Source organism: Colius striatus, chromosome 1 (assembly GCF_028858725.1).
Source record: "Colius striatus isolate bColStr4 chromosome 1, bColStr4.1.hap1, whole genome shotgun sequence".
NCBI classification, from domain to species: Eukaryota; Metazoa; Chordata; class Aves; order Coliiformes; family Coliidae; genus Colius; species Colius striatus.
The window spans coordinates 81933755-81948045 of record NC_084759.1 but is presented as its reverse complement, the minus strand read 5'-3'; positions in this window follow the sequence as shown (position 1 = coordinate 81948045).

Below are 14291 nucleotides of genomic sequence, written 5' to 3'. Positions count from 1 at the left end.
CCGTCTCTTATTTAACACTACACTATTAGCCACACTTTTTCCTTTTGTTTCATGAGTGTTCCTCTTTCTTTCTCCAAAAGAGTTTCACACCTGCCCCTTTCTCAAATGTGTTTTATGGGAAGGGGGGCAAGTCTTTGTGGGCTCCAGGCAACAGCCAGTCTTCGTGGCTGTCCCAGCACCCTGCCTCAGAGGCATCAGCAAAATTCTGAACTCATCGCTCATGTGTGTGTCTCTGTGTGTGTGCGTGTCTCTGTGTGTGAGTGTGTGTGTGTGTGTGTGTGAGTGTGTGTGTGGTGTGTGTGTGTGCGTGTGTGTGTATCTGTGTGTGTGTGTACACATGCAAGGATTTACATTTAGTCTTCTCACCAGCTTGTAAAACCACCGAGGAAAAGACATAAGACATACACAAGAAACCCACTTCTGGAATTTGTACTAGATGCTTTAAAATGGGATTGTCAACCTACTTCAAGAAGGAGGACAGCGCTAGTTTGGCATTAGTGGGAGGGGAGTGACCGTAGAACAAATTCCATCTCTAGGGGTTTTTTTCTTCCCTTGCTAGGGAGTCCCTTAGGGGAAAATTCAAATCTTTATTTCAGTTTTGAGTTGCTGTAACCACTCCCTGGCATATGTTTATCCTTAGGGAAAATCATCTCAGCATCTTTTTATGTGAAGAAATTGAAGCCTGCAGGTACCTTGTGAGGAAAAAGACGAAAAGGAGTTAGATCTCACTGCATGGAATTTACCATGCAGTGGGAAAAGTTCTTGTATCCTCAGATAATTGGAACAAAATCTGTCATTTAGGGGATTAGATTTGAGTTGGTTTAGCTCTGAAAATTCTCAGTTGGAGAGAAATGCACTTTTTACTCATTTTGCATAGAGCATTTGTTGTTTTCCGTGCACTCAAATATTCAAGAAGAAACTGACAGTTTTGTGTGAAAGTCACTGTAATCTCCCAGGAATTTGCTCCCATCCGTGCTGGTGCTTGATAAATTATTTAACAAACTGGAGGGCTGCAGAAGCATGTTTCCCAAGGCTTTCATGCCCTAGCCTCTGCAGCTCTGCCATATGGACTGTCCTGAAACTAGGGCTTTTTGCTTTCACTGCACTCATGAGCTGACAACTAAAGATTCCAGGAAACGTAACATTTTTTACAGAAACACCAAAACATACTTCTTTGAGAATCCACCTATTTAATGGGATTCTTTAAACAAAATAGTGTAGAAGTTCAGCTTCAGAAACAACTGGGAAGAAAAAAATGTCATGCTAGGCATTGTGAAGTTTTCTGAACGTTAAACATCTTTCAGAGAATAATTCCTGCTCCCGAGCTGCACTTCACAGAGGTGTCTGTGTGCCAAGAGAAAAACAAATTATTAAAATTTTCTGAGTTCCAAAGACAACCTTTGTAATGAATTATCAACCATTTTCCTCTCAAAGTAAGAAATTTTAGGGAAGCACAAGTGCATTTTCTGATTGCTTCCAGATCTTGGCAGTAGAAAATGGGTTGAGAGAAGAGCCTCTGTTTCAGCAGCAGCTCTGCCCTCTGAGGATGCAGCAGTACATCAGTTTGTTCGTCTTCATCGATCAGTCTCCTTTACACCACATTATGACATTTTCTTGTATCTCGTGCACCAAGTGCTGCAAGTTTTATAATTCAGTACCATATCAATTGCTTTTCTGAAATCAATAAGCATTACATACACTAGAATGCCTGCAATTACAGTGGGTTTGGGTATCAGCTTTGTCTGACCTAACATGTTTTATTAATCTATAGTTCTTACTGTTCATTGGGCTTTTTAACTCTATAGATTTACACATGAATTGGGGGGGGGGGGGGGGTTAGTCTTAACTTGAGCCCATGAAAAGTTTAGACTAATGTAGTTTCTCAGATTTCTGTATTGAACACACTTTCCTACATTTATTCAACTGACAAGCTTTTATGGTTCCCATTTTCATATAATTGTAATTTTTACTTATTACTGGTTTGGAAGTTGACAGTAAAGAAACTGAACTGGTTTACATAGCACAAATGTCATCTTCAACCTTTTTGTGACATCCCGGACTTCAAATATACTTTTGCACTGTTTGCTGATGCTGGTTTTTTTGCCAGATTATGGAATTCCTCTTCACTGTAAACAGCAAAATGTAATTTGCTTGATTTTTCTTCAATAATTTACAAGCTGTAGCTTGTAGACTGGTCTAGATGAGAAAATAGAGAGACACAGTGGTTATGTACGACAACTTAACAAATTAGCCTGAAGCATAACTTCTAGAAGATGAAGTTCTACAAGGTGAAAGAACTATTAAAGGAAGATTGTGTCTCCTCATTAATACAAGGAACCTGTGTCATGGTTATAATAGCACTAGGTGTTGGCTAGAAGTAATATTTTCTGGTAGATATTGTACAGCTTGTTCTTGTATCATATCCTAGTTTCCAGTTCCTCTTAACAATGGGAAGTCACATCAGGAGACGTGTGGTTACACACATCTGTGCCCACAGTGGAACTCAAGACCAATGCCAAATAATAGTTCCACCACATTTTAATTTGTCTTTACATACATAGTCCAAGGGAGAAGTAAATATATTACATTCATTTGGCATATCCATGCATCTGATCCTGGTGAATGTAGCAGGCCTCCACTCAGGCTTGAAGGCCTGCTGCCAACAGCTTGTGGCTTTTCCAGGAGCAAAATTAATATCCCAGGCCTCTCTGTAGAACCTCCTCAAAGAAGAGACTGGAAAATACTGTAATTCAGCAAGAGAAACAAACATTTTTTTCAACTGTTCTAGCTACTAAACAAAATGTGCATCTTGTTTCGCAAATTAGTCTGATGATTATTCTGGGAAAGCATAACTTGAGAGCTTCACGGTTGAGGAGAAGAATTTTGTTTCAGTATTTGCTTGTAGATATGTGCTTTGAGATAACAGGAGTAATAAAATCCCATTCTCCAGGTGAAAAACAGATTCTGTGCAGAGACTGACTACCTGGAGAACTTACTTTCTCCAGCTTGCACTATCACTCAGTTCTACATGTTGTAGGGTGGATTAGCTTTTAAAGATTAGATACAGATATGGATGTGAACATGGATAAGAATGGAATTACTGGTGGTCCAAAGTCATCTTTACACTTTGTTATGTAACTGAATAGTAAACATGCGGGTGTGTCGCACTCAAATGATTAACAGCATTTGCACATCCATGCCATTTGAATGCTTTTCTTCTTGGCTGAAGCTGGCAGCAGTGTGTGATAGGCACACCAAAAAGCAGAATAAAGAGCACAGCCTATTTTTATTGTTAAGGTTGCTGAATGCTTGCCTTCAGAAGCCATGTTCAGTTATGCTCACCAGATGTTCACCAACTTGAAACCACTTGACCAGTGTTGACTTCCAGTAGTTTGATGTTACACATGCATAATGAACAGGACACAAATACAAGACAACTTTTCTGAGTGTGGGGAAAGCCAAAAAAAGGTTCATCAGGTGCACTCATGACTGGAGGAGTGGCTGATTCACCAGAAGGCTGTGCTGCCATTCAGCAAGATCTTGACTGACTTCAGAGTTGGGCTTCAGTTGTTGAGCCTCATGAGGCTCAACAAGGACAAGTGCAGAGTCCTGCATCTGGGAAGGAACAACTCCATGCACCAGTACAGGCTGGTGATTGACCTGCTGGAGAGCAGCTCTGCAGAGAGAGACCTGGGAGTTCTGATTGATAATAAACTAACCATGAGCCAGCAATGTGCCCTCTTGGCCAAGAAGGCCAATGACATGCTGGGATGCATCAAGAAGAGTGTGGGCAGCAGGTCGAGGGAGGTTCTGCTTCCCCTCTTCTCTGCCCTGCTGAGACCTCATCTGGAGTCCTGTGTCCAGTTCTGGGCTCCTCAGCTCAAGAGGGACAGGGAACTTCTGGAGAGAGTCCAATGCAGGGCCACCAAGATGATCAGGGGAATGGAACATCTCATAGGAGGAAAGGGTGTGAGAACTCAGACTGTTTAGTCTGAGGAGACTGAGAATCTCATTGATATTTACATGTATATAAATGATGGATGTCAGGAGGTTGGGACATCCCTTTTTTTCTGTTGTATCTAGTGACAGAACAAGGAGTGATGGAATGAAGCTGGAACACAAAAAGTTCCATTTAAACATGAGAAAAAACTGTTTTACTGTGAGGGTGAGGGAGCCTTGGCACAGGCTGCCCAGGAGGGTGTGGAGTCTCTTTCCTTGGAGGTCTTCAAGACCTGCCTGGACACGTTCCTGTCCTAGGTGAACCTGCTTTGCAGGGGGGTTGGACTAGGTGATCTCTAAAGGTCCCTTCCAACCCTACCATTCTGATTCTATGATTCTTTCAGTCTATGATTCTATGAAGCTATAGCATAAGCAAGCCTAGATATCTACAACCTGTAGCTCAATGTGACTGCATCTTGTTTGTGCTACAGCTATTACATTTGGAGGAGGACAACTATTGAATCTCATGTTTCCAGATAAGATATGACGTCAAATATGAGCAGAACTTCTCTGCAGAAAGCTTCCAGGTGACCTGGGAATAAGCAGATAAAGCAATGCTGGAGGGAGTTGCCCTCAGAAATTGTCCTTTGCTTGATACTTTCTCATCACTCTGAGGGGACTAATGTTACTCCTCAGTATCCTTTTTTAACCTATCAGAGTGAAAGCTGAAGTCCAGTTTGGTTAACATGAAAAACACTGTTTCTGAGCCAGGCACAGTGAGGGGAAGGATAACAAAGCAACAGTAGGTGTAAGGCTGCATTTTTCAGGTGTTTGGCTTTTGTCTCCTGACTCACTAGTTATAATGGTATGGTATTTACCGGTTTGTTTGTCACGTTTAGACCTGTTTTATAATTTTTCACTTGCTAAGATCGGTAGCTTGGATTTTTACATGGAAAATGTTTTCACTATTTTCAGAAAGAGATGAAAAATGAATGCCATAGGAATATGAAATGTAGTTCCTCCCAAGTAAATGCTTTGCTATAAAAGTGAAACTGAGCTCCCTTCCTTCTCACAGACATGTTACAAGTGACACAAACTGATTGTGTGACTACTGTGTGTGCAAAATGTTTTAGATACGCTGCAGTGATGTTTGGCAGGGTGTTAGATTCTGACTGTAGAAACATTAGGCAATGCACACCATTTCTCAGGTATTTTCTTGTCATTTTAATTCAAACTACACCTCTCTTCCAAGTAACATCTAATTGATTCATGAGTATTGTAGTTACAATTCTGATTTCACAGGTTTGAATTCACTGTCAGAGGAACTAAATGTAAAATGTTTTTCTTCTTCAAAATAATTTCGTATAGTCCTTCTAAAAATTTTATTTGTGAAACTATATTAAGTGTTTCAGTTGTTATGATTATTGCCAACATTGCCAGCAGGTTGATGTAGGTGGTCCTTCCCCTCTACTCATCACTGATGAGGCCACACTTGAAGTACTGTGTCCAGCTCCTGGCTCCACAGTATAAGAGAAACAGGGACATACTGGAGGGAGTCCAGTGAAGGACCACAAAGATGATGAACAGACTGGAACATCTCTCTGATATGGACAGGCTGAAAGAGACAGGACTGTTCAGCCTGAAGATGTGAAAGCTCAAGGAGGATCTTAATGTACATAAATACCTGCAGGGAGGGTGCACAGAGGACAGAATCAGGCTCTTTACAGTGGTGCTCGGTGACAGGACCAGAGACAATGGGCACAAACTGAAACATAGGAGGGTCCTTCTGAACATCAGGAACCACTCTTTCACTGTGAGGGTGACCAAGCCCCCAGTGAGGTTGCGACGTCTTCGTCCTTGGAGATATACAAAGATGTCTGTATATAGTCTTGGGCAACCAGGTCTAGGTTGCCTCTCTTGAGCAAGGGAGTTGTGCCAGATGACCTCTAGAGGTACCTTCCAACCTCAACCAGCCTCCAATCCTGAGATTGTAGATTAAGAATTACGAATTAGCTTTTCACATAAACTGTTACATGGCATTAATATTGAGAGTTTTTTGGTAAATGTTCCCATGTTTATTTATTATCTCAGCCCATTCCCTCCACCAAGGACTTTCTTTCAAATTAATGTAATTATTTCAACATCTAAATTTTTAACAAATACTTTTTGTTACACTGTTTTGCCAGAAACTCTCCTGGCCATATATACTGACACCACAGAGGGGTTTTTTTTTCCTTTTTAGTAAAATATAGATATTCCACTTAATATTTATGATTCGATATAGGTTTGCATAGAAACAAAGACAAATGTGAGGCACATCAGCGTAAGCACATACACTTGCAGGATGTGGAAGAAAAGTGCACTTAAAACGTTCAGCCCTATACAGCACAGTATTCTGCCTCACAACAAGGAATAAACTGAAAGGAACTCCTAAGTTCATGACATAGAAAAATAGCTTAAGACATCTCTTGATAAACAATTTGAAGGAAGGTAGAAAGCTTAGACAATTCTGAGGAAGAATCTGAGTCCTGGCTGCAGCCCAAAGTCACTCACCTGCCTTGCTAATGCTCAGGCTTGAGACTCAAAGGGCACCCAGTAGGTTATGGCTCTAGATAAGACAGTCATGAGTTGTCATGGAGTGCTGTCTGCCAGCGACTGGACTTTGCCACCTAATTTTGAGCTTCTTGGTCTAACAAGTGAAAAGTACAGCACCTCACTCATAGAGAGGGGCTGTCCCACCCCCTGTTCTTCCTTTCCTGGGGATGCTTCCTTGTGTTGCTGAAGGCACAAACCCAACCTCAGGCTGTGCCAGTTAGGAAGTTAATCTGCAGGAGAATTGCTCCTACTTCCTTACCAAACCAGTGAAGAGGTTACAGATCTGCGAAGAACCAGGGTAATAGTAGAGCCATTTCTTTCAGAATGAGATTTGTTCGTCCATGTTATAGTATCTAATTTTTAAGCACAGCCTGACTGTAATATAGCAGTAGCTTTCTGATTCTCTGATGCAGACATCAGATGGGAGTCCGTCCATTGACATCAGCAAACTGTAAAGCTGATTTAGGAGTGTGACACCAGTTACTGCTTTCAAAGGACGATCAGGGTGACTTGAATTGAAAAATGGTGTGTTCACTCCTACTAGCTACCATCTAAATTGCCTTCTCTTGAGAAGATTACAGATATCTTATGAGAAATCCTTTTGGGAAACACTACATCTCATTACAAGGCAGCACCAACACTGGTCCTGTATCAATCAAGATTTTCACTCAACTGATTAGAAAACTTATTGCCCAGTTAGGCAATCAAGACAAGTACACATCCATTTTAAAAACAAACAAAACCATACAACCTTTGTAATCATATGACTGTAAACACTTGTTTTATTGAGTGTCTTACATTACCCCTAAGGAGAAACGCAGCTATTGCATCAAGGAGTCAGTCATTTAGTCAGAAATGCAAACATTGGCATTGCTAGGAGAAAGAAGAGCTGTATAAGCTTTAAAGCAGCATAACAACACTGCACCTCCTGCTACTTTCCCAACTGGCAGTGCAGCAGAAGTGGATTTTAGCCACTGCTGTCTGGTATTGCGGTATTAACATCCAGTTGCTGCAGAGCTCAGACTAGCATTACTTCAAAAGACTACTGTGGTTACCCCAAACAAATAAGAGGACTAAAACTGAAAAATCTCCATAGTATTGTCAAATAAAATGACGTTTCAAAAATCGTGTGAATGCATTTGCAGATAAAGGCAGGCTGGGTAGGGCAGAGAGCATCATATCAAGTCATATTTGCAGGACTTTCCCCGAGAGCAGCCCAGAGCAGCCCAGCTGAGGTTCTGGCAGAGGCAGGAGAGTGTCATGTCACCAGAGCAGACTTAACTGCAAGCTCCATTCTCTGCTAAAGCAGGCGCTTAAAAACAGCTACAATGGTTTCGTTTTTCTTTAATCAGGAATCAAAGGCGAATAAAATGCAACAAAGGAGAGTAAACATGCACACCATTGCACAAATGCAAGGAGGCGTTTGAAACACAGGGCAGGATACTGTGGCTAATTTGGCGGAAAAGACACATGAGAGAGGCAGGAGAGGAGCTTGGAAGGCAAAAATTTGCTTTCATTAGGGAAGTGCACTCACAGCAGAGATTCCTGGGTTTTTGCTTCACTTGAGCAGAGAACGTCACAGGCTCTGCTGAAGACTGCTTGACATGTTACAATATGGGAATAGGTTGGTTGAGCTGCACAGTTTTAGACATGTGGGTGACCGTTTGTGCAGGAACATTCCTGAAGCTATCCCCACAAATCTTTCCCCTTCAGCAGGCATCAGTTCTCCCACATCACTGCAAACTAGCTTACTCAGCAACATACTGCTGCCAGTTTGTGTTGTTCGCAAAGGATACATCAGCACGGAATGCAAACCTCTCTGGCTAGGCTGACAATGCAGTCCTCTGAAAAAAAAATGGATTTGATGAGGAAGCAGGGAGCCCAGGCTGGTCTCCCAGTCAGATTCTTACTTCAAGCAAGTATTTTTATAACTGTCAGTCCTGAAAACTGAAACTGAGATCTAAAAGAACAATTAGGAAGGGGGAGAGAAAACAGGTTGGTTCATTGATTGTTAGATTTGTAGATTATGGTTATTAGTTAAAGTGGCAGCAGCTGTAGCCTGATGGGGTACAGGCTCAAAGGCTGTTAGTGCACTACAAGTAACATGATTTGGGGATATGTAAAGAGAAAAATCACAGTGTGAGATTTAAATCCTAGCTTCTACTTTGAAAGCTGCCTTTTCAAGAGGGAGAAGTCCAATACTCCCCATTCACATGCTAATTCCCTTGTTTCAACAAACAGGTATTCTCCTTCACCTAGTCACATTAGCATAAAACAAGGGCTTGAATCTGCATTTTTCATGGGCATCAAAAGACAGCCAGGTTTCAAAATTTCCAAAATGCAGCTGCTTGGGGATGGTTCATACATGCTAAATGGCAAAGTATTGTAAATGCAACACTTATTTGCCTCCTGCATCCAGAATGTGATTTCCATTTTTATTTTAATCACCAGTGACCCATTGTTCCAAATTTCTTTAAATAATGTCCCCCACTGCTGCCCATAACTGCAGCAGAAACAATTTTGAATATTTCGCAGGCAAAAATAGCAGAAATGTTGAAATTCATGCCGTTCCTCTCCAGAGTAGATGACTGATGAAATGCACATTTCCAAGCCTGTAAAAATATGAGCCAGAAATAAGTAGCAAATGAGCTTATCCTTATATTGATTTCTCTGCAGTACATTCTGATTAACCAGCAAATCAAAGACTTTTTTTCCAGCTGCCCCACCAAGATCACATTCTTCGTTCTCTGTATGTGTGGCTTCTAGTAAGTAAGTGCTTCTCTTAGTTATCAGATACCTGGGGGCTTTTCTGCTCTGCTATCCAGAAAGCCTGGTCCTCTTCCTGTATGTCTGAACCTTCAAAAGCTGGATTCTAATATTCTCTTTGTTCCCTACAAAAGACTCCTCCACAAAATTTGTTGTTCAGCTCTGTTACAGCCTATTTCAAAACCTGCATGTCTTGCTGAAAAGGTTCTGGTGAGCTTGGTCTTTAAGTGTTAAAGCAGCCGTGGGGACAATCCATCTGAGTCTGTGAGACATCTCCTATCACAGGAAGATTTTTTTTTTTCAGAAATCAAAACAAATGTGTTTAACTGAAAGACTTTCTGTGATACTATCAATGGTCAGTTCAAGGACTCTGTTGCTGGTGTTATGATGAGCTGTCTAGCCTGAACCAAAATATCCAAAGAGATAGTGGTCTAACCTGCCCTAAACATAATTAAAACCCTCCATTGTTAATATCAGTATGACACTAGTGTAGGTGTCATGACATAGAGCAATATTATGCCTTTACCTTTTTTTCTGGTGGAAATGTGCAGCTAACTTTGAAATACTAAACAGCAGCCCGGATGCTCAGCTGCCTGTGACCCAAGGCTTGTTCTTGCAGTGGCAGAGCTGCAGTGCCTTGGCTGAGTTTTGCTTAAAAAATTGTTGTCCAGCTGCAAGAAAGAGTGTAAGCTAAAGACATATGGCAATAAGTACATAGGCAGAAGTGAAATTGTAGAGTCAGTACAAGTTAGCTGGAAAATACTGAGGAGAGGGAAAATATACAGCAACCTAAGAAAGAAGGTAGAGATTCAGCAGGTAGCAGCTTGGCTGGACGAGGGATCACGATCCTCTCCAAAGAGCCATGGAAATGAAAACTACCTGTCCCGACCAAGAGCTGCCTGCCTGGTAGTACTTGTAATACTTGTTAAGTAGCCTGTACTTAAGTAATTGTTAATACTTAGGTAATACTTATCTCAGTAGCTTGTTCATTGTATTGATATGCATTAGTTGATTCAAATAGTTGTTGTGTGTTTTTAAACCTTGCAGTCTTTTGGCATGGTACCAGGCGCCCAAGGAAAAATAATCCATTGAGAAAAGGTTGCAGGTGTGAGTACTAGTCCTGTTTCTCTTTGTCCTCTTCATCTGCCCCTGCTTTCATTTCTTCTTGCCACACAGTTCAAGGCCTGAAGTTACCAGATACCATCACTAAAATGGAGATGTACAACATGCATCACTACATAGTATTGCTGTCTAACAGAAGGGGTTGCTGTGAATGGAATCATTTTTTCCTCCTGATTAGTAAATGGTATCAGCAAACTTACTCTAGCCATACTTAAAGAGAGAATAAACTAGGACATTAAATTCTGACAATGCCGCTTTAACCAGAAGAAAGGAGTAGGTTCTCACTAAAGGGCACGTTGAGCTTGGATCTTATGCATCCTATTCCAAACTAGAACAATAAAGTGAAAATCATCAAGGTTAAAAACAGCTACCCTGTATGACTGAAGCCTTTAAAATGTTCCAACCCCTAGGCACCACAGACCATGGGGTAGGGCAATGGGTTTCTCTCCATGAAATAGATTTTCTCCTGTAATTGGTCCGATATCCATCAACACTGCAGAATAACAAATCCTTGAGACAGCCATAACTGGTACTTCATGAAGGGGCAAGGAGAAAGGAAGAAATAAATGTATCACACAGCAGGCACATTCTCAATAATTGATGGCCAAATTATCTAAAAGCTTTAATTTGAAAGAAACAGCATACAGTATAGAGATTGCTGATTCGAGGACTGCTCCCAGGTGAAGACTGGGAAAATTTGATATTAAGTATTGGGAATGGTATCTCCATGCACACTTGGCAGGTGGCACCATAGGGGTGTATCTGTTGTATAGTGCAATGGTCTGTTTTGAGGACCTTATATCTCCTTTATTCTCATTTTGGTCTAGCTCTAGGCTAGTGCTATGTATTGAAAGCCTGCTAGCAGCTGAGGAGTGCTAGCTACACTCCTGGAGCACATATTCCCCTTGACCTTCTCCTGAACCTCATCAACAGTGTGCTCAGACCCCTGGGCAGCCCAAGGCATCATCAGAAACATGATTAGGACATTTAAACATTACTGTAGATTCATCCAGTCTGGCAAGCTGTAATATGCATCCCTAAGGAGTTGTTTGCTTTGTGCCAGGCAAGGTCTGGACTTCAACACAAGATGGAGAACCACCCCAGAGCTCCCTCAACAATGCCTCCACCTTGACAGGAGGGTTCAAGAGTTATGTGTGTATGTAGCTCCAGGTCCCATAAACAGTCTTGTGTTGGCAAGGCTGAAAGTCAGAGCAAAAGGTACAATAGGAGTAACTTCACTGACTTTGTGGGGTTTTTTTGCAACGTGAAAGTGTACTGTCAGTAAAGGAGTAGTAGTACCCATCTGTCAGGACTAGTACAGTAAGATCTGAGCAAGAACAACTGAAACTGCCACCCATTACCTGGCTTGATTTACGTTTTTGCTCTCTAGGGCTGTTCAGAAGGTAAACCCGTTTGGATTCTTAATGCTTATGCTATTGGTAGCAACGATAACAACAGTAGCCCCTAGTAAGTATTTTGGGGAGTGTAAGTAAAATGATGGAAGTGATACAAATGTTCTGTAAGAACTGTTCTTTTAACACAATATCCAGGAGAGGCTGCATCAGGCATTATTTCCCCCCAGATAAATCACAGATCCCCTTAACCTTGCTCTGTGTCTGCTGCTGGAGTGACAAGCCAGGTTCGTGTATCACTTTTTGCAGATGTTCCTCACAGCAACTGAAATGAGCCATCCTCTGAAATTAAAGACGGCAAGACTAAGTTAACTATAAATGAACGCAAAGAAATTGAGCTTAGTGTACCAATAATAAATTGAAAGCTCACCAATGAAGGCAGGAAACCGCAATAAAAATGCAATGTACGCAGAACGAGACTGCGCATCCAAGAATATCTTGCCTCCAGTGGGAAAAGCGTTCAACTACACCCCAGCACCTGTAAAGAAAGGTAAGAAAGCGCAGTTTAAGTGTGCCATCTAGTGACCCGCGTACGCTTGACTGAGGAATGCCTATGGATGAGTCAGGGCTTGCAGCGCCTATATAAAGGAATTCCTAGAGTTTCTCTTTTCCAGAACGTCTGTGTGCCCCAGATGTTACGCTGAATGCTTCAAACTGCAGTTGGTGATAGTCTGGCTATTGGAGAAGGTAAGAAGGAGTGAGTTCAGCCTTTAGAGGCTACTTAGTCTTACATGAAGTCACTGAACAGTGATAGTCACTCTGTAATTTGTGAAATAACTGCTTTACCCTGTGGGCGTTACAATCAATTCCTCATCCATGAAGAAATGTGGAAAGAGGAGGGGGAGGAGGGAGGGGTGCCATCCACTTATTTTCTCATATTCCATCTTTTACTTCCTTTTTAACCAGAGTGAGGAATTATGTCAAACACAACGATTTTGACTCCATGAATGGAATGCGGTTCCTTCTCAAGGTATAGTATTAAATCACCTGGAGAAACCGTAGAATAAAAATAAATTAAATGAGGATAAATTATATTTCCCATCGTGGCATAAATGTAAAGAGGAGACTGAGGGGGGACCTCATTAATAGCTGGAAATACAAGGAAATACAAGGAAACTACAAATGGCTCAGGGATGGGGATGGCTCTTGCAGATTACCAGGCTGTCAGCTTGTAGCTTCCCAGGAATACAGGAATTCAGGCAGGGGAGAAGATGGTAGGTCAAATTTTTATCATCTCTCACAGGGATTCTTCAACCAGTTTCAGGTGGCAGAAGAATGCAGACAGAAGATGAGAAAATTTGGAAGTAATTAATCACATGATTTTAAAGAAAAACCCAGCAGCCAGCTGGCACTTCTCTCACCTCTCCTTATGAGAGGGTTTCTTACTCACATGAGATTGCTTATTCACATGGAGGGAAAGCACCAGTAGCAAGATTTGTCTCAGCTACCAGTGTTTACAGAGTCAGTGTCATGGAAATCTATTTAGACTGTCAGTGGAAATCCAGCTTGAGGATGGGATAAAGTCAGTAATATTAGCCAAATCCCATTAAACTAATAAAGGATTCAGATCTCTTCCTCAAAAAGAGCCATTCAAAGGGTGAGTTTAAGTCTAGAAAATTAAGAATGATAAGTCCAAATTAAAGCCTTTTCATCTCTCTCCATTTATCACCGTTCTTTTCCTTGAGGGAGAGATGGGCTAAAGTGATGATGAGGCGTTGGTATGATACTAGCATCATTTCTTCTTTAACATTACAAAAGTAATTAAAATCCTATTACAATCATTACAAGAAAAAAAAATATTTTTTTGGAAGGAATTGTCGAACACAGTTTTACTGGAGAAGCTGCAGCCAAGGGGACCATCTGGCAGAAGCAAGGTTAACCTGAGGCCAGTTGTATGAGGTCCAACAAGGTTAAGTGCCAGATCCTTCATTTGGGTCATGACAACCCCATGCAACGGTACAGGCTTGGGGCAGAGTGGCTGGAAAGCTTCCCAGAGGAAAAGGACTGAGGGTGTTGGTCAACACCCATCTGAACATGAGCCAGAAGTGTGCCCAGGTGGCCAAAAAGGCCAATGGCATCCTGGCTTGTATCAGAAATAGTGTGGCCAGCAGGGACAAGGAAGTGACTTTCCCCTTGTACTTGGCACTGGTGAGGCTGCATCTTGAATACTGTGTTCAGTTTTCAGCCCCTCACTACAAGAGGGACATTGAGGTGCTGGAGCTTGTCCAGAGATGGGCAACAAAGCTGGTGAAGGGTCTGGAGAACAAATCTTGTGAGGAGCAGCTGAGGGAACTGAGGCTGTTTAGCCTGAAGGAGACTGAGGAGAGACTTTATCACTCTCTACAGCTACCTGAAAGGAGGCTGTGGCAAGACAGGGGTCAGTCTCTTCTCCCAAGTAACAAGAGATAGAACCAAGTAACAAGAGAAAATGGCCTCAAGTTGTGTCAGGGAAGGATT